The sequence below is a fragment of the Atheta coriaria genome, unplaced genomic scaffold (assembly GCF_025399875.1).
Source record: "Atheta coriaria isolate IRGN ID8LTWV9N9 unplaced genomic scaffold, Caltech_Dcor_3.1 hic_scaffold_6_pilon, whole genome shotgun sequence".
In the NCBI taxonomy this organism is placed as follows: Eukaryota; Metazoa; Arthropoda; class Insecta; order Coleoptera; family Staphylinidae; genus Dalotia; species Dalotia coriaria.
The window spans coordinates 7,816,373-7,838,002 of record NW_027045448.1 but is presented as its reverse complement, the minus strand read 5'-3'; the positions used below and the strand labels follow the sequence as shown (position 1 = coordinate 7,838,002).

General features: G+C 40.9%; 1 protein-coding gene and 1 long non-coding RNA gene across 7 annotated transcripts in view; one reads left to right on the top strand and one right to left on the bottom strand.

Annotated features, from left to right (window-relative positions):
- Positions 1 to 21,236, top strand: part of LOC135795049 (uncharacterized) — a 96,866-nt gene extending 75,630 nt beyond the window's left edge. Inside the window, exons 4-6 of one of the 2 annotated variants that reach the window (XR_010549015.1) lie at positions 3,095 to 3,138; positions 4,315 to 4,358; positions 18,980 to 21,236. This is a non-coding gene — a long non-coding RNA (uncharacterized lncRNA). The remainder of the gene's footprint in view (positions 1 to 3,094; positions 3,139 to 4,314; positions 4,359 to 18,979) is intronic. The other variant, XR_010549016.1, reaches the window with a different exon arrangement.
- LOC135795046 (limbic system-associated membrane protein-like) overlaps positions 1 to 21,630 on the bottom strand; it is a 159,924-nt gene that overhangs the window by 72,172 nt on the left and 66,122 nt on the right. The window contains exon 1 of one of the 5 annotated variants that reach the window (XM_065306601.1): positions 11,389 to 11,407. The exons of the other annotated variants lie outside the window; for them this stretch is intronic. The gene's annotated coding sequence lies outside the window, so the exon portion shown is untranslated. Of the gene's footprint in view, positions 1 to 11,388; positions 11,408 to 21,630 lie in introns of those variants that run through there. 5 annotated transcript variants of the gene reach the window in all.

Here is a 21,630-nt window from a genome sequence, read left to right as displayed (position 1 = left end):
TAATCAGAGCGATATCAAAGTGAACGCGAGGGTACAAACAGATTTAGGCGAAGGAATCATTAGGATTCTAAACCGTCTAATACATATGTGCGAGGACTTCATCCGGTTGCGAAGAATAGAATTCGAATAGTGTCGTCAAAATAAGCAAGGAGATTGTGCTCAACTTCAGGTTCAGGCGCGGAATGAAAGGCATGTCAGTGGGATGTGAGGGCGTCGGTCTAGCAAGGAAATCTAAATGGAAATTTTAGGGCGTTGCTAATACTCTATTTCTACATCTAATGTAGTGTGTATAAATACTGCACAGAGTTAAATTTAGACAAAATTGCGACGGAGAATTTTAATTCATTACATAAATGCATTAGCAACTACGTAGGCATGTTAATTTAGACTATAAAAAGTATGATAAATTATTTTGTGTATATTTTTTTCATTTTATTAATGTGGACATTGCTCGCGCATTTATGAGGCAAATTCATGACCCATATATTGGCGCGCCGACACGTCACCTATTTAACCCGACGGCGTGCATATTGTATAAAAGCACAATTAAGTATTTTCCTAATTAATTAAATTCCAGCGTCGCTTGGGGCGTTTAGCGCCTCTTTAATTATTCCATTTATTCCCATTGTTGCTCAACTATCACGTTTTAATATCTACGCTTTTTAAATTCACCACAACCGCACTGTGGTCGGCGCGATCGATTTGACATTTCCTCATTCTTTTCTTTAATGCAATTAATATTATCGTAAAACACGCGAGTGCTCGCGGTCTATTTACTTTGAAAGTGATGATAACAGGTACGAATAAAAATGATGTCATGTAAAATGTTATCAAACGGACACGTTGATATTATTTTTAATTTGATTAAGCCGGCTGCTCGTTTTAATAATTAGAACGCGTATTTCTAAACGACGGCGGTGAGGCGAGTCCATTTGCAAATTACTTCAACATCAAATATTGACATAAGATTAAGTAATGGATTGTGGTGAAACTAGCGCTGTCGTCGCCGCATGTAATTTAAGATCCACCCGCAACGATAATTGCGATTTTTATACACGATTATTAATGATTCTATTTATCGACGTTTTTCATTTATTTTCATCGGCAAACAAATTTTATTCAGGTATCAATTATCTGATGTCATTAGAATACACAATTATCGTTGATGTCATGTTCTAATTAAAAATAGCACTTTGCACTTTAATTATGAAACATTCAATTATCAGCACTCGTTAAATATTCTACATTAAAATCGAGTCAGACTTGCGCTAAAATTGATCAATATAAAAAGGCTTTAAACATATTTGAAAGCGATTGACACATAAATAAACACATTACAGCTACGTGTCGAGCGAAATTTATTGATATCATTGCGCCGGACACGTTAATTAATAATGCGCGTGCGATTTATAAAATGCGCAACAGCGCAATAAAAATATCGTAACATTATAGAAATAAATAATTGACGAGTGCGAGTATAAAATATCACTGGTTACCCCGGAAAGCGTAAACGAGCCCGGAATTTAATTGCAATTAAAATTGTGTTTGCGCAGAGACCGCTTGTTTTCATTATTACGGTTGACGTGTTTATCGAAAACGCAACTTTTTCATTAGTTTTACGCCCGAAATTCGCATGCGACACATGAGGGCGCATCAAAAGCATCTACATTCATTAAAATGCATCAAATTCGGCACACCGTTATGGAATTAACCAATTTCAACACGACATAAAGGTAATTGTACAAATTTTTCGGGATTTTTCATTGATTTGAGTTTCGACGCATTAATCAAAGATTTAAAATCTTTTTTTTCCCTATTTCACAATTAATTTGATGGTTACACAACCAGAAATAACTCTGTATTTTTTTCGATTTTATCGACGATTTGGCGACCACGCGTATGTAAATATTATCTCAATTAATTAAAATCACCAGGTGCCCACCATTAATCAACAAGTGAAAAATATTTGTCTTCGTAAAAGTTTGTTATCACAGCACTCGATGGACATTTGTTTTACGCGTCTCGTGTAGATGATGACGTCGGTGTCCAAGCGTGACCGAATGACAAACTGGTTAATTGCCGCAGTTATTAATATGTGAGAATACGTCGGGTCGATGAGAGGGGGGGTCAACTGGGGTAAATACCCCGGGGCCCGGCTGATCGTTCTTAAATCGCAAACACAAAAAAAATTATCAAAAATACAGAGTTAGGAGGTATTCGCAATTAAAAAAAGGGTAAAAAAAATTGTGTCCTTAAAATGCCTTACTAATAGACATTATTTTCACTTTTCAAAGAGTTGGCTTAAATAACAGCTTGTATCTCGTGAACTAATACACATTTGGTGAGTTTCTAAAGGCCATGTTATAGTTTAAGAGACGCTCTACATGTTAATTGACAATATGTACTGTATAAAAGTGGAAACACGTGGAAACATTAATTATTGATTATAATAGTCTAAATTGTGGGACTAGTATCTGCCGCATTCATAGATTGCACTCTTGCTGCATGCAGCGAAATCTAGTTTAGTTTAGATCACAAGTAATGTACCTATTGCAAATTCGCGCACAAGGTCACGTGCCTTCGACGCGCCGTCTTTGCGCACCTCTTGCTTTCTTATCATATACTGTCCCGTCGTTGTTTACGCAGTTTCGGCATGCACTATCGGTGGATTGCAGCCAATTTCGTGCCGGTCGCTGGTTAATCCAGTTGTATTTTGACAGACTTATATCGTTTATTCGGACTTCAATATTCTAAATTTGTGTTATAATCGAAGATCAATCGACTATTTATTTGTACTTTGCGATTATAGTAATTTGTTTAATGTTAGGAAATGCCGGTTTCTGATCGCGTTTGTTATGTATATTACAAGTCACGTGATAGTGGATTTGATAACATTCTTCACTCGGCTTTGTGTTTGGTGTCGGTTATTAAATTAATGGCCCCATGTTGATTCCCGTCATTAATAAAGATCCATCAGACTCGTGTAAGTATTTCTTAATTCAACAGCATAGATTGTTTATTTTGTGTTGATTGTTATTTATAACATAATTCAATGGTATGAAATATTATTCTTTTAATATATGTTTTCGTTTAGTTACAGCACTCGTTGTGCCTGGCATTCCGATAAGCTGTACACTGGTAAGTTTATAATTCAAATATATTTTTCGGTCAAATTTACATTTGCTCTTTATAAACAAGCTTTCTATTTATCACGTACTATCTACATGTGAACCAAATTAGACGACTGGCAAGGTCGGACATAATTAGGAGATATTCGCATTTAAAGAAAAGGGCAAAAAACAGAAAAATTGCACTTTTAGTCACGTTTTTGGTTCTTTTATCACACGAAATTAAATTATTTTAAATTTTTATCTAATGCAAAAATTTTCCAATCGTTCATATCTTTCAATCCGTTGGTTGCTATTGCTTTTAGTTTAAAAGATATGCACTATTATCGTTTATTGACTCGAATATGCAAAGAAAGTTGATTTTCCCTTGTTTATTTAGTTATATTATAATTAATCGCAATTGTATAATTGAGTCTCATTCGGTTTACCGTAGCAGGGCGTCGATAGAAGTGACTCGTGTTCACAGCACCATATGAGGGTAGCGGTAGAAGTGACTCGTGTTCAAGACACCTTACGGTGAATGTATAGCTGACTCTCATTTGCCCATTTTTGCTTAAGAATTAAAATTTCATCTCTCAAATTTTCGTTCTATCTATCCTATCTTATAGAGAATAGTCCGTAGATTAAGACGCTGCGATCAGATCCTATTAATCTCTTTTAGTTTACGAGATATTCGCGATTGAAAAAAATGGGCAAAAATTGAAAAATGTCACTTTTTAGCACTTTGGGTCGCGTTTTTCGACCTTTTACTATTGGAAATATTATCATTTTATATTTTTACCTGGTAGAGAATTTTCCAATCTTTCATAATCAGCAATTCGTTGGTTGCTATCGCTTTTAGTTTAAGAGATATTAATTATCAAATATCGTCGAAAAAAAGTATCAAGCACCCCCCCTTGGCAATTTTTTCTTAAGAATTAAAAATTCATCTCTCAGATTTCCGTTTTAACTAGCCTATCTTATAGAGAATAGTTCGTAGATTAAGACGCTGCGATCGGATCTTAATTATCTCTTTTAGTTTACGAGATATTCGCGATTGAAAAAAATGGGCAAAAATTGAAAAATGTCACTTTTTAGCACTTTGGGTCGCGATTTTCGACCTTTTACTATTGGAAATATAGATTGTTAATTATAACATAATTCAATTCTGTGAAATATTTTTGTTTTAATTTATGTTTTCGTTTAGTTACAGCACTCGTTGTGCCCGGCAGTCCGATAAGCTGTACACTGGTAAGTTTATAGGTAATTCAATTATATTTTTCGGTAAAATTAACATTTGCTGTTTATAAACAAGTTTTCTATTTATCATGTACTAGCTACCTGCTGGGCCGATGAGGGGGGGTCAACTGGGGTAAATTACCCGGGACCCGGCTGATCGCTCTTAAATCGCAAACACAAAAAATAGCAAATAATTAACGATTGCAGGGACCCGCGGATTTTCCCAGGGGCCCGCGCTGGCTCTCGACGCCCTGAGAATACGAACGAGTTTTGAAGGCGCTCGATTCGAAATGCATGTCAAAATATAATATTTCTAATCGACAATGCGTTTCGTGCATGCCGTGACACCATTATGAGTGCACAGCGCCCCCTGCCCCATGCTGGGCGCGACGGTTATAACCTCAACTGCGCGCACGAAGTCTAAACGATACAATGTGCATCTAATCTCGCCCCGCAATTGCAGTTGCAATCATTCATAATAAATTCTGAGCTCTCCTGCGTTCACTATACGACACGCTAGTATTATTTGTTGAATGGCGGAATGATTTTTATAAATATCCTTTGGAGGAAAACTTTTTCGAAAAAAAAAATTTTAACTACAACGAACATGAATTTCCAATCTTTTTTTTTTATATTCAACACGAAGGATATATTCCAGTGTGAAAACAATGGAAATTTTCAATAGGCGCCACGAACATTAAGATGATAAACGAGGAAAGTGTTGCACTTAGTAAAAATTATGGTCACACACTTTTTTGCAGCCTCGGGGCGCGTTTTGACTTCCATCTATATACAAAGTATCCGTGGCTGGCGCAGGGCAATTTACGACATAAATATTTATGAATTTGTTTATGATGTACGCCCGTAGACCATGCGTGCACATGTTTATCGGCATATTTATATTTACATTAGTGTGCGCTGCGCGCTTGTCTGTGTGTTTACCGTAGTCGCGCTGTGCGACTATACCCCATCGCCAAAATTTATATTCATGCGAGCGGGCGGCTGAGACACAACCACGCCGGCAATTTCTATGCAATTCTGCGCCGAGTTGTGAGAGCGCGCGCGCGGAAAATGAAAATAACATCAGGTATATCATCCGCGCCGTGCGCTGCAGGCAGGGCGCGTAAAACTCGAGCGAAATTATAATCTAGCAAACGGCACACGTCGAACATCGAAACTTCTTCGGTGTGTCATCTTTGATGCGCCCGGCGTCATTCTGAGGGATGAGGAAAACTTGTAGTTGGCTTCACTTGCAATGAGCACGTCATGTGTGGGTGCATTTGCATTAAATAAGGGATGAAGAGGGAAACCTTGCTGCAGCTGGTGTAACGAAATGGGTTAGTAACATTCCGGGAGTTTTTGATATAAGGCAGGAAAAGTATGCGGCGAATGCGGGAAATGTGAATCGTGCGAATCAGCGTGGTTGCATCGGAGTGGTCCGGCGCCGAAGTGACGTTGAGAATGGCGCTGGTAAAACGAGAACAATGTTTGTGTTTTAGGACAGCGGAAAAGGTAAAAGCGCCAACGACGATGGGAATTCTTTTCGGTAGACGCTTTGCCTCGTTTAGCATAACAAGAGGAAAGAAGCAGCGTGCACGTGCAGTGCGCCCGTGACGTCGTGATGAAACTCCACTCTGTCTAAGCTGCTGCGCAAACAAACCCCTGAGCCAGGGACCCAACACAAACGTCGCGACATCGGGTGCTCGCCTTTCGCTTTCGAAATTGCGCGTGTGGGTGCATCGTGCGCACACGAACGTCATGCTAAGGAACACATAGCAGACAGGAAGGGGTTGCGATGGGCGCTCGCGATTCAAGACACCGAGCGCGAACCGTACTTTCGCCTTAGCCTTATCACCGCTGCGCAGCACAGGTTTCCTATAAATACACAATACAGCCGCCGCTCATTGAATCTCAACGCGTTCCGTCCGATGCCCATGAAAGTCTTTGCCGCGCACGTTGCGTCGAGTCAATGGAGTCAAGACGCGCATTATTATGCCGGCTTATTTACACTTAGTTGTGACAAAGTAATGCTGAATTAGACGGTTATAATGCGTTTAATCTGAGGCTCCAAGGTGGGAAATTATCCTTGAAACCACCCTAATGTAATTGGACATAAAATATTACTACATTATTCAGTCAACGTTTGTAATAATCTACTATCTATGAGTGCATTACTAAAAGCTTATTCCTTCGCAAAAGAAAAATCTACATCGGCTAGGTTATATTAGATTTTCCATAAATGTTACCAAAATATTTAGCAGTATGTGAATTAAAAAGATAAAATTTCACAAAACGCTAATCTTGTACGCACATGTGTAGATACCTCAACGAAGGGTCGTAAAGTGCACTTTAATTTTTATTGCGTCAACTCAACAAACGTCAGCGGGGCCTTTTATGAAGGTTTCATTTTATTAAGTTACGCAATTCGATGATGTACGCCGGCGGCGGCGGTGACGAAGAAGAGGCACAAAACGCGTACGTGCCACGCGCCTAATGCTCTCTCGCCAGGCGGTTAGGGTGTAAAGATGAACCTGACCGTGTGTCGGCCGCGACCGGCCCCGGCTGGTCTTTTAAAATTCAGCGCACAGCACGCGGAACGCACGCACACAATCCCGCCCGTCCAACATCGCTCCTTGTCTACGCTGCAAGAGGTTTTATTAAACCCGAGGCAAAAAAGCGCAGAAGCTTTCTAAAGTGTTATTTAGGTAGAAATATCTTTAATGGCGTCGGAGGGTGAAGGTGGCAAAGCCGGGACATTGTGTCCATTTGTGCGCCATAAAAGCTACCCCAGTGCGCGCGGGGTGAAAACAGATGGACAATGGACCACCATCCGAAACCGGAAACCGCCTAACCACCTATGTCGTGTTCATGACCCCACTTGGGGGGAATACCGAGTCGGAAGAACATTATAATTACGGATAATTTTCCATAAGTTAAAGTTATTGCCGTTTTGATGTCGCGCGGTGTTGGTCGGCGACGCATTTATACCCTCTAAGGGAGCACTGGCTTGCTTATAAGGGGGACGAGGGTCATGGCGGTATACGTGCCTAACGAGCCTTGGATAGGCTTATATTTGTTTTTATCACCCACGGTGCGCCATAATCTACAAGCAGTGCGATAAATTAATGAGGAAAATTGTCGAAACGAAAGTTCAGCGGGTGATACCAGCAGTCGTCGGTGAGCGGTGAGGGTTTCGTGCTAAGATCGCATGAATTCCAGCGGTTAATGCAGTTAATGTCGTCGAGTCGCTCACGTTTTGAGAAATTTACTGGCGGCCGGATGGACGCGTCGGACGCGTCTTTGGTTACTAGTTTATATTCTAGGTGAAAGCTGTCTTGCTATTGTTAATGTAGCATGTTACAGTTACGAAAAGTATTCCAAAGTAACTCTACGATGTTTTCAAGGTAACATCTGTAAAACCAAGTAGATTTACTCTGCGGTCTCTTTTTTCTTGTTGTGTTAGTTGAAGTACAAATCAGCAGACAACTCAATACCAACTGCGGCTGGTGGAGTATGCGCCCCGGAGGTACGTTTGTCCAAACGTTTCTAAGTGCGGCGGTAAATTTTTAAACGAAAACGAAATTGTTAAACGAGAATGTGTCTCGCTCCACACTAAATCGTCGAACGGAATTGAACAGTGCACACGCCGGTCATAGCCCAGTCCTAAGGGACTCTCGACGCGGAAACTCCGAAATGTGCTCGAAGCACGTCTGGACGTGGGAGTGGACGGGATCAAGGCGTGTGCAGGCTCCTAGCTCTGGCTAAGTGAACGGACGCCTCTCCGACAAACAGCCGAGTGCAAAACCATCTTGGACGTGTTACTAAACGATGGGCAACTAGGGGCCGCGAGACATTCGTGGAAAAAAGGGCAGCAGGCGGTCGACAGTACGGAAAAACGAAAAACATAAACGAGTGCAAAGCACAATCGTCTGGAAGTTTGGTCCGAGACGTCTTCACCCCCATCTACCAATTTGTCCGGACTCTCCAACGGCAGATCATCGGCCATCGTCCATCCGCATCCTATCTTGTTGTATCTTGAGTCGTAATCGAGAATCGTTGTATCTGACAAGCCACTTCACCTTGTTTATATCGGCACTTAGTGAGGCACTTTCGATTTATTACGCGCGCTCACATCGATTAGCGCACCCCAATCGTAGTACATGACACTCGAATGCGACCACCCCAGGGCTGGGGGCAAGAAGGCTTGCTATTAGATCTCGATACGGTTTTGTTCCCCGTGTCCTCGTAAATGACAATTAATTAACTAACGTTTATTACGCTCAAAGTGCAGCCGACATTAAACTTACATTAAGCTCTATAATCAAACTTCAAATCAAGATTTAATGTTCATTCTTATGAACTCTGAAGTGTATTAATGCTGACATATAATTGCCGCTTATCGCGTCGATTTTTATCGCAACCGTACATGCGCGTTATTTAATTGTAATAAAATATAGCTTAAAAAAAGTATCTGTCATTGTTGCAAGTGCATGTTGTGAAATATAGCTGAAATCTTGCTCGTTCTGCATAAATTCCTACAGCGTTTAAATTGGAACACGTACCGGATTTATATTTATACGGTTACTTGCCTTCGTGTGGCGGCGACGGTGGCGGCGGGTGCAGCACACGCGCCCCAGAGTGTGCCCGCGGGCAAACTTTTACGATCGCTCGCCACAATTTCGACAATTTTGCGAAATTTAAAATAATATCGCCGACATTTAAAAACGCCCGCAGTTTATACGCTCTACGTGTTTGTAGAAGCGTTTTGAAAATCTTCTCATTTTTTTGCATCTCTTGTTTAACTCTGTGTGTGAGAATATTACGGGGTTACTGAGTAGGTACACTGGTACACAGATTTAAAGACATAATAACTGCGCCAGCGACGAACTTAATGGGTAATTTTGCCGCGTAAACCGCGTGATGTGCGAGGAGACGACGTCGAGTTCGCTTCTTTCGAAGGCGAGTAGATTGAGTAGAATTTCGAAAGAAAATTAACGACCTAAGAATCTCCGCGGATGAGGAAGAAGGCGATGGTAGTTAATATGACGTCTTTATGTTGCGCTCGTTTTATGTCCACTTTATATGGTAATCCGCGCCACTAGCGCTTGGATAAAATAATAAGAAAAATGTGAGAACCGGTGGGGTTGGAGAAGGATTTAATGCATCGATTGATGCCGGTTGCCGGTAGCTAATGCACAAGATTGTGCAGTTATTTAACGAAATTAAGGGGTTGCGCCGTCGCTAGTTGAAAGCCTGATAATGTGCGCAAATTAAAAGCGCATTTTTCAACTTTTGCACTTTCGAGCCTCGTCCAGGCATTGGTGTAAGCAGCACGTTTGCGAGTTAACTTAACTTGATGTCTTTTGTGCGTGCGGACGTGTAATTGATTCGGCAAATGCTTCGAGCGTCGATAACAACACGCCTTCGTGCGCCGTTGTTAGCCGGGACGGCGGTGGATATTGCGTATCATTATCGATAGCACTCCGTGCCTTCGACGGCGGATAACTCCACTCGGCGGGGATTCGGATTGGGATTGTTTCACTGGAAGAAACGGTGTGTGGACTCAGTGAGGTCGAGATTTGAGCCTTCGAAGGCTACGACGATAATCGTAACGTTCGCATAACATTGGTAACGTTTCACGTATCGGTAACGGCGATCTTTAGTATCATTGCTCGGCCTTTTAGACAAGCGCAGCCAGCCGTTGTTATTATTACCTAGCGGGAACACGCACTCGACGGGGGTGCCTTTATTAGCGCTCCGAAATTATGCGAAATCAATGCGCAATTAATGCTAGCGAGTTTTAATTACACGAGAATGTTATTATGCGTATCCGACGACTTTTCCTCCAATCAGGAAGGTGGTCAAAGTATGTCTTTCACACTGCGTTCTCATGAATAACTAAAACGAGAGGGCTAGTTAACCACGGGAATAAAATATCTAACAAATCATTTTGACATGCGGGGCGCACACGAGAATGACAAACAAACAAAACCGTAATTACTCGACGGTCGTAAAACAACGTTCGTGTTCGGTACCGCCAACGATGAAAAAACAACATGTCAACAGGTGTTTCTTAAATTTTAGCGTTTTGTGTTCTGTACACAAAGGTATTTTTGACTAAATTACTATGTTGGCGCACTGCTGATGGTGATTTTTACGTTTTCCATTTCCACAGGTGACAGTGCACACGCTAATCAACGAGAAAGCTGTACATGTACAATGGCGGTGGGTAGTTAGGACAGAAGTTATATTTTAGTGTATTAACACGTCGGCGGATTCGTGTTTATGCAACCCGCGCCGCGCAATGCACACGTCCGCGTGTTTTATGCATGCCGTTTGTTTAAGCTGTGCTGCGGTGGAATTATTCGGCTTAGCGCACTCCATTTGCATATAATAATGCATTTGCCGGTGTGCGCGCGGCTTCATTAAGCAAATGAAATTATAACCTAAAGTTACGTCTCTTGGGAGGGCGGCAGGTAGACTACCCAATATACTCGGCGCGGTAAACACTAGAACAATCCCTGTTTAGACAACCATTTTTATGCGCTTTTTACAACACGTAATTAACTTGGACATTGGACAGTTTACATTACACATTTCATTGTTTTCCAACGCAAATATTTATTTGAAAACGGTGTCGCTTCGAAATAAACTGATGTTGATTCTTTTTAATGTAGATACTCGTTTTTCTTTCAAATTTTCCGCGTTCACTCACAAACCAATGGTGGTCGGGGATGGTATAGAGAGTCTGAAACGACGGAAGGAGAACGAGGACGCGCCAGGCTTTACGTATGCAAATCTTAATCCCGTATACGAGGAGCAAATACATTCGGGTTGCGCGTTTTAGGAAGAGAAAAGTACCTGCTCGGAGCAGACAACACCAGCCGGCGAGCGCGACGAGCACTTCGAGCAAGCGAAACATCTAGGATTTGAATTTCACGGAAATAGGCATAATATGCATTTTTAATGATTCTTGAGTTACAACTGCGCGCGGGCGAACGCACGACTTTAGCAATGCACGGCGCCTTTACCACCTACACACCGCAACTTCCTTCGGTGCTATTAAAGATGAGTGCTTTTCCGTGATTCCACGCGTAGATTTTTTTCGCTTGCACGATTTAATAAAATATGATGGACGCGCGATGCCAACACCAACCTGAAACAAAGAACATTTATATTAGTCTTTACACATTCACATATTTTTTTTAATTCGCATATTTTATTTTCTGATTAGTAACAGCATGATTGCTTCACACGATAAGTGAAGTACTAAACGACAACGTTATTAAAAACGTTTTACCATCTTAGAGGGCACAACGTTAATTATCGTCAGCTCCCACTTGGCTATTTATTTATCGGCCGTAAAACAAAAAAAAACGCACAACGATAACAGTGCGAAACAACTTAAAGTCGAGTTTGGCGACGGCAACAAAGCAAGATTATTGTAGATATAACGTAAACATGTTGCGCCGTTGCGTAACGCACACGCGTGTTGCGACGACAACTTTACGACGCACATAAAAATTTCCCGTTCTTAAAGTGCGCGTAATTAAAGGAAGCTATCGTCAGATTGCAGCAACAACTAAAGCGTTGTACATGAAAACACTCTCGGGCTGGAACGCGCGAGGAAACAAGGCGACAAAAATATATTTGCCACTTTGCGCATTTATTGCTTCGTACTTTCGCGTTATAATTAAATAAAACGTGTGTTTCATCTTGTCTGGCGTTTCATAAATTTCAAGCCGACACGGAGTCATACTGGTGATATTATAAAGTCGGAGGAATTTGTGTAAATATTTTCACAAGTCGACCAAAAGGTTAATATAAAAGTTTTTTACGCACGTAGCGTCACGGGCGAACGGGCAAAGTTGGTGCGTGTCGTTAAAAGGACATCATTTCTTCGAAAAGGGCCGCATGCCCAAAGTTGAAACGAACATTTCCCAAAAAGCGGTCCCAACGATGAGAAACGATCAACAATCGTGGAGCACGATGAATGAATATAGCCGCGACCGGCTGGCGATCAAAGTTTTAAGTGAGTTCGGCCATTACAAATATTGAATATGTGTTTTTCGAAAGGAAATCATTTATTTTAAACTTTTTACAAGAGAAATCAATAATGCTGTGACACAGTTTTCGGTGAATGACAAAACGATGCTAAACGGCGCCCGTCGATAAGGGTTTATTGATTCGAATGATGAAGAGTATCAAAGGGCGAGAGCAAACAAGTTTCCTGGATAACAATTCCCAATATCATCGTACATCTCGAAACAAACACTCGGCGAAATCAAATAAATAAACAAACAAACACACCACGTATAACACAAGAAGAGGGTTGTGAACACAGCAGGAGTAACACAATGTAAGTCAAACTTTTTCAATGTTTTCCCTACGAAATAATTTGATATGTGTTTTAATGTATATCTGCAAGTGACGCGACTTTATGTCTGTCATTATTTAAACGCGCGCCGCTTGAGCAAATCCTCGAAAAGCACGACAAAACATCGGCGAAACGAATCCGAACGCTTACATTTACATTTCGCCCGCGTTATTTCTTATTACTTGCTGCAGTCGAGGCGGCAATCCGAATCACGTATGATTCCGGACGGCGCCATTAACATAAACTACGGATGCGACGTGTTACTTCTTGCCTCCTCGCCGAGTGGCCGTGGAGTATTTTGGTGCATACATTTTCTATTTGCGCAAGTGGCGCGAGCAAGTTTATATGCCCGGTGTGCATGCATATATTCACGATGTACTCGAGCGCGCGCCGAAGTTAAGTTTCAGCTCGGCGGCTTTTATTGAGACTCGCGACTCGGGAAAACTCTCGCGAAAGAGCTGCGGCGCATGTGGCACGCGTGCGCCACTCGTAAATACGACGACGAATTTTAATGTTTAACAGTTTATTGCCGAATCTTGACGTTTATACTTTTACTTATTGCGCACACTTCGAGAGATTCGACATTACTTAGATGCCAAGGACTTATAATCCCGTAGAAAGTAGTAAAACTATTTTCACATGCATTGCAGTGATTAATACTTGGCAACTCTAAAGGGATTGTGTGAATTTCGGCTTAATATTAATACATCCTAACCCCAACACGACTAAAACGCGAGCTAATATTTATGCAACACACTTCGCACACCAGGTCAAGTGTGTTTACGTAATAATACGCACGCATACTCAACGAGTTGCATACCACTCGAGTAGATCTCTTGACTATCTAGAAATAATATAGAGCTCTGCAAACTCAATTAAATTTCGCAGAAAATAAAATTATTATCTGAGGTACGTAAGTTTGATGTTTATCGTTTGTTCTGCGTTGTAAATCCTTTGGGTGCTATCCGACAAGATTTTTAATAACTTTTTCGTGTTTTCCTCGGTGGGCATTTTCCGCGTAATGTATCGACGTCCAGGAAAAGTTTAATGCGATTCAATGCCGTTGGAACTTTGAACGCGGCCGCTACACGAAAGGAAACTTTTTAATAAACGCGAATTTATTAAATTCGAAATTAATTTATGCGATGAACGGGACGAAGAGCGCGCACTCAGCAAGTGATGCTGATGGACATCGGAAGACAAGCGTGCGTGTGTCGCGTTATATTAATTAAAAAGTAGCGATGCGGCTGCTCTGCGCAGAACAGAAAACTGTCTCTCATTTTTTTCAGGAAATGTAGGCGTGATTTTTTTCGATGCCGCCCCACCAAATCTATTTTTAGCAATATTATATATTTTACGCATGGAAAGCCTCTGGGAGCAAACAAAAAGTATTGCTAAATTTAATTAGGTCCTGTCAGGAGCAGCACTAATTGGATATTTATTACCTGTTTGCCTCTTGTCCTTTCAGACCTGCCGAAAGTTGCCTGAAGTTTTGGTGATGATTTTGGGAGCTTTTAACAAATTATCAATTTTTTTTATGCTGAAAATGTCGGAAACAGGATATCTTGTTCTTTGTAGGGGCATAAAGCATAAAATAGACGACATATTAGACCAACGTAATGCTGCGCTCAAAGCGGAAGACGACATTGCAATCGTGGACGCACAGAGAAAATCGGAAAACGCGCGGGCGGGTGGTCTGGCGAGCGATGTCAACGCGCTAGACGAATCGCTAGTTGCATGCATCGCGACTGACATTGAAGTTTGCACAATGGAAAAGAAAGGACATTGTGCTTCGCGATTCCGGCCCGCAATTACGAGCCTAGAATAATCAAGGCCCACGCATCCGGTAATCGGAGGAGCGAAAAGCGAACGCCGATTGTTCTCGTCGCGCTCGTTGCGGTACCGCCGCCACCGCCGACTTCTGTCATCTGCTTCTCGCAATTACCGTTTGATGTCGCGCCTCTATCTTTTGCTATGATTTTCCTATTTTTCCACAGCGCCACGGCAAAGAATCGCAATTATTATAATCATACCGTGGGAAGGATACCAGGCAAAGCAAAATGCCACAGATTAAAACTCAAGAAGGGTAAAATTAAGAACCTTTAAGTTAGGACTTTTGAGTTGAGGAAACTATTGCACAATACTTAATCGCAGCGGGGTGTAAATTTGAAGCATGCTCCGTGGCGTTTGACAGGTTTATGTGCTGAATGCTCCGAATCGAAGCGCAAAGAACGCCGATAAACGTAGGACAAAGCCAGCGACGTCGGCTTTAAAGCTCTAAACCAGCTAGTTATACAGTTTTACAGCCGCGCCGCGCAAGAAATCGCCTCATAAATCGTCCACGGGCGCGCGCATGAAGCAAACGGATGTCATAAACGCTTGGCAAAAAGATTTTTACATTTTATTCCGCTAGGCTGCGAAAATGTAAACTGAAACTACAACTGAAGATGTTTTCGATCCCATCTAAACATAGCCTAAGTCGGTGGTTAGGCGATCGCCTGAAATATGAGACCAGAATGTCTTCCAACCGGCCGGCGCGCCGCATTAATTCGTCCGAGTAATTAGAATATCATTAAGTACGGTCCATGAATATTGAGTAGATGCGGGTTATCGCGCTCGGCCCTAGGTCGCTCCCTCTCTGCCCACACTTTCATTGTTGGCGGCGACATGGAGTTGGCGACGTTTTAGGATGTTACGGCTCTCGGCGTGCTTCCACCCCCTTTTTTCTTAAACTGCCGACCGATGAATATAACAAGAGCCTTTATATCGCCGCCTCTCGCAACATCTTCGCTCCCCTCGTCTTTCCCGGCCCCGCGTGCACGACTATAGATATTTTATGGCTATTCAAGTGCCTTCTAAGAAGCATTATACAATAGCTCTCTATCTACTCGAATGTTCGTTCTTGCGGCTTTGTACTTTTTTGTGGTGAAAAAATTGCTCGCGGTACAGAAAAAAACTGCGCTGTGCAGATAGCCCTGCTGTATTATGCGCGCTCGCATAATTTTTTACTTCACAATAAGTTTGATATCTTGAGATTTAGATATTAATGCCAGTGAAGTAGCGTTGACAATGTGCGATCGAATTTACATAACCACGCTTTAATGTTATTTACGAAACGTGAATAATTTCATTTCATTTGCTGTGATTTAAAAATAATAAAAGCACGGATTTAAAATTGATATATTTTTTATCTGTGATTAATGCATCTATTTAATTTGTTTTTGCTCCAATAATTAAATTTCAATGATATTTGCGGCGCACAAATTGAACCTAATGTAAATTTAATCATTAAATGCACGAGTCGAAATAATTTTACGCAAACCGTAAATGAAATAAATTCAAACAAATGAGTATAATAAAAATCTCTATACAAATAGAGCCATTATCGAAATTTAATACTCAAATTACTCCGATTTATGATTGTATTACGCGTTATTTTCGAGCAGTTCGTAACGCAACAGTTACCCAATTCAATTATTTCATTGTTTAAATAGAAACATTGCTATTTATTTATGTTATATAAACAATTTATTAGCACAAATTGTGGACTCGTTTATTTTCACAATATATTAAGCGAAGAAACCAAACACTCTGCAATGTAAAATTAACTCATCAGTGAGCAAATGACATCAAACGTTACATTTGCGAGTAAGCTGATTTATCGACGGCTTTGCCAAAATTTACAATCATTACGTGATGCCTACAGTGGGGACCTCTTTCTTTTTCAAATAAATAAAGTACTAAAATCATGATGGCTACTTAAGCGTCATCATCCCGTCGTAAACCTGAGCTACAAATATATTTGAGAGGCTCTGAGATGGCTGGTATTTATAGGACTTTTTGCAATTTATAAAAAAAATACGTCGCGCTGGCCGTGGACAATGCGCCCGACCGCACGCGGCTGAAAAGGACCTGGCCGAGATTCGCACGCCGGTGCGTAGTTTTATGGCGGAAGATCCTCCGGCAAATATAAAAACGAATTTTTACGGCCGTGCGAATGGCGAATAATCGTAAAAATTACGATGCGTCAAAGAGCTGAAAGGAGTGCTCCTCCTGAAGCGGCTGGGTCGTACACGACAACGTCTTACAACCTATAAGAAATCTGTTACGACGATAAATACGAGAGTGGAAAAATGCAAAGCTGTGGTTTGACATGCGCCATTCATGTATAATAGGTTTTGGGAAAATATGTTTTCTTCTTTGGTCGTATTTCAATTTGTATACAGGAAAAATCGACCTAAATATTTCAAGACCCAGGGCTAAATTCAGTGTAGAAATAAAGTCAAGTTTTAATTTTTGTTTATGCTCGGCTCGCGCTTGTCGGGATGGTCGTATGAGCGTGCAATATGCTACTCCTTGTTGTGGTTGTAACTCTTCCACACTCTTTCATACGCGTTGGGACACAAAAGCGCCGCAGGATAAACACGTCACCCGCGTGATAGAGAAAGAGCGCAAAAATGACGGCCGTCATCCAGCAAAGCCCTTCACAAAGGCAACACATGCACGTCCGCACACATCGCATTGACAACGTATATTATTCTAGCTTCTGCAGAGGAAGCCAAGAAGGCTATGCGAAAAAAATAGCGAAAAAACTTTTATGCGACTTTCTCCGTTTATTCATGTGCTGAGGAGCTGGGCGCCCGGCGTCGGTCGTCGACGACGGAGCAATTTAGGCGAGAATGGCAGCCGGGGAGGGAAAAATCCAAGTATTTGCCATCGCACGAACAACAGCGCGCTGCTTCGAAACGCTGATGCGTCCCCGTCAATAGGAAGTTGTTAACGATAGGAAATTTATTAGACTTTCGCCCCAGCTTTCACCGAGCCGCGCGCTTTTGGCGACTTTTTAGTGCGTTTTGTTTTGCGAGCGACTTGTTTGCCCAAGGAATTTTTACGTTTCGGACGGACCGAAATGTTTGCATTCCGGTGGCGGCGGTATTTTTATTTTTATGCGAAAATTATGAAAATATATTTATGTTTACGGACACATTTCATGTTGCAGCGGTAGGAGGACGCAGCGGAAACTGGGAGATTTGAAGTCGAAACGGAAGCGGTGAACGTGAATGATGCGTAGCTAAAAATACAGACGCGTAGAGAAAGAAAACAAAGAACTATAAATCGAACACACGACTAAAACGAATCAAATTGCTTGGTACGTCATATTTATGAAGTTATAAAAATAATGAACGTGATAAAAAGCGAGGCGAATTGAAAAACAAAATAAACAGCGGTGATAAAAATTTAAGGCATTTTTTAAAAGATGGCATAATCTACAGCGATAACGTGATGCAAAAATATTATTCCTGCCTCACGCGAAATCCACGCATCGTTAGTTTTTAACACTATGCACTCCTGCAAGTATTCGCGATATTTTCTGTTGATTTAGCAGAATATATTCGCGAGCAATATCGATGCACATTGTGATCTGTCTCTAGCAGCATCATCGACGGTGCGCATTGCACATCGATATTCAATGTTCAGCGAAGTTTAACGCCGAAAATGCGAAAATATTAAACTCGGAGAACGCGCACGTTCGCTGCATCGCTCGCATAAAGTTAGCGAGCATTTTACAGTAGCTGCGCCGTTTTGTGAGACCGTGCGTTCAATGTGCGGTACGTGCACACGCGGGTGTAAGTGAACATATTCGGTGCGTTGCCTACATAAACCTCGCTGTATTTATGCGTCTTTTTCGCGCCGCTTACTGCTTAAAGCCCACGGCTTTTCACCGTTGTAAAATGGCACACGTACGCTCGGCAGTACCGGCAGTGGAAAAAAATACACGCTTGGTGAATAGATGTATCATGTGCATATGTTTCGTCGTCGACGGCGTTGCCACCGTGTGTCATCCGCCTTCTTCTTCATTTTTTCGACGAGCGCCTATGTCATTCTTTTAAAAAATATTATTTTAGCGCACTAGCAAAGCGCTGGGGCTCTGGTTGGAGTTGAAGTTTGTAGTAGCGCAGGGAAAGGAAAATGTGCTTTTTCATGAGAATAGAAAATAGAATAGGAAACATCTCAAGCAGCTCGGCGTGAAGCGGTGGTAATCCGCTGGCGTAATCTATGTCTTCGTCTGCTAACCTCAGAATCGAAAAAAATAAACTGCAAAATGTATGAGAAAAATTTATTGGAAAATTTCACTATGGTACTAGATTCGTTTATATATTAACTATTATATTGGTACTGAAACTGCACAAAGAAATATAAAAACGTTTTTATAATGTTATTCTGATCCGGTACTAATAAATTTAATTCTTTTCAGATTCGTCCACTACATGATGCTGGAGCCGTCTTCTCCCGACACCGGGCCATACTTTAAAGGATCACGGGACTATCACTGTGTATAAGTGAGATCCGGAAATCTGTTGTCAGGTCCAACCATCATTATTTTTTATGTTCATTTTCCTAATGTTGTGTATTGTATTGTGTAGTATCGATGATCCTGGGTTAAAATCATTTCATTACATTTTGTGACGTGTAAGAAATCCTTTTAAAACTAACTCTTTCAAATTTTGAAATCTGTTTCAAGAGCGCAACATGGATGGCAGTGCGTCGGCGCTGCGATTCACTTTACTCAGCCGCTACAAGCGACTCAACCGGTCCGTTCTTATCTGTTGGCGTCAGTTGATCCGCACTCGTTCGCGACCGTGCACGTTTGCGGCGGATTGAATTCGGTTACACGGTATTCCATAGCTCTTCAAGAAATCGAGTTTTCGCGTGCATTCTTTGATTAAGTTATCCGTAATTAACACTCTAAACATTGTAATACATTGATGTATTGTATGTTATATGTTTAAATGCATGTTTTGGAACTATTTATCGGGTTCAACGAGCGTGGTGTCCTTGCAGAGTCCATGCGATTGCTATAAGTGAACCCCGGATCTTGCAGCGTGGTGTGGTTCCAGTCGCTTACGATCTTCACGGCTCTTAGCGACGGCATTTAGTACGACGTAGAATGTGTTGTGCGAATAATTGTGCATGTAATTGATTAAAAGTGGGAATTAAGTATTGCCCTGGTAGTGTGCAAGTGTGATGTCGTCGGCCGTCGGATAACTACAGATTGCTAAGAATCACAATTGGATTTAATTTTCAGCCTGCTTGAAATGGTTGCAACTACTTTCGTGTGCAGTAGGCGATTGTGAGCGTGGGTATAATGTAGTTAAGTAAACTTTTTTAAATACTTTAAACAGTTTGTCTGCTTAACACCGAATTTAACGCATTTCCTCTTTCCGACGGAAGTTGTTTGCGTGGTAGAATCATCGTTCAGCTATAGTTCGTACATCTAGAGTGAGTTTTTAATTATCATTTCATTTATTATCACTTTACACTTTATCACTGTACACGCGTTTCTCGCGATTTGCTACTCTTATTCAAATTTTAATTCATCGAGTTATAAATATTCATCTATCGATGGCAGTTAGTTGCAACCAGTGTTTTCCTGTCTATTTTGCATGCGTAGAATTTTCGTGCTACATAATTTACATGATGTTAAATAAAGGATCATGCATTTTTTAACTTTTACCTGTACTCTTTGCAACTAGCGTAGTATTGCTTCTCTTTTGCTATTAGATATTCCGTTGTCCTTTATATTTACTTTTTATATGTAGTTATCTGCCTTTGGCACACCCGGTCTATTAGTTTCACTTAAAATCACGTGAAAATGCTTGAAGTTGAAGTTTTTGTGAGTTTTTCTTGTGGAATTTTGAGATTTCCATTTTGTGAGACCGTGTAGATTAGTTTTTCGTATTCTATAGTAAAAATGGTAAAACTACTAGTATTCTTTTACTTTTACTTTGGATTTTCTTTGTATGTGCTATTTTTGTAATTCATCTTGTGATTTTCTTTTTGTGACACCCTGTATATTGGTTTCTTCAATTTTCCTATGAAAAAATAGGCGACATTTATGGTATTCGAGTGTTTTCTTATTTTAGCCTGTGATTTCCTTTTTGTGACACCCTGTATATTAATTTTCTCAGTTTTCCTATGGAAAAATGGGCTACATTTATTGTATTCAAGTGTTTTCTTATTTTAGCCTGTGATTTTCTTTGTGTGACACCCTGTATATTTGTTTCCTACGTTTTCCCATGAAAAATGGGCGACGTGAATGATTTTGGAGTGTTTCCGTATTTTGGCCTGTGATTTGTAACACTCAGTATAATAGTTTCCTAAATTTTCCTGGGATATCAGATAAAATGTATGGTTTTTGAGTGTTGTACTGCTTCAACATTGAATTGTCGTTTTTTATACGTAATTGTTCTCATTTTCTAACGCTCACTATGTTAGCTACTTTATACATCCAGCGAAAATATTAAAAATGGCGATGTATTGTATTATAAATTTTTATTGTACTGCATTTCAAATACATCATGTGTTTAAATAAAACGAACTATACATGTACTGGCTTGTATGTGTGCGGCTTAGCAGGTCGTAAGTCCTGTTTCAATATGGCGACATGTATTCTGTTGACTTGTAAAGTCTAAACTTGTATTCTATTGTTAATAAAGAAACAGTAAGATATATTGACTTGTTTGATTTGTATGTACGTCTTGTACCATTTCAGGAAGAGTTCCCTCTCTCAGGGGATGATCCCTCTATAAAATTGTTAAGGTAACCTGTATGATTTGTGTACTCCTTCTCTCATTTCAGGTACAGGTCAGAACTTGTAAGAATATTTTTAAGTGTCACCTCTCTTGAGACGACTTAAAACTTAGACATTTTGAAGAGGACCTTATAAGAATTGTCCTTATAAGGAGTTCCCCTTCTCTGGGGATGATCCCCCACCATAAAAATTGTTGATATGCCTGAGTATTTCGGGGATGAAGCGCAGAGACATCGTAGCTGTAGGATGGGCCGGGAGCAATGGACAATCGAAGTAGTTAGACTGTCTAACGACACGGGCCAAAAAATTTAAAA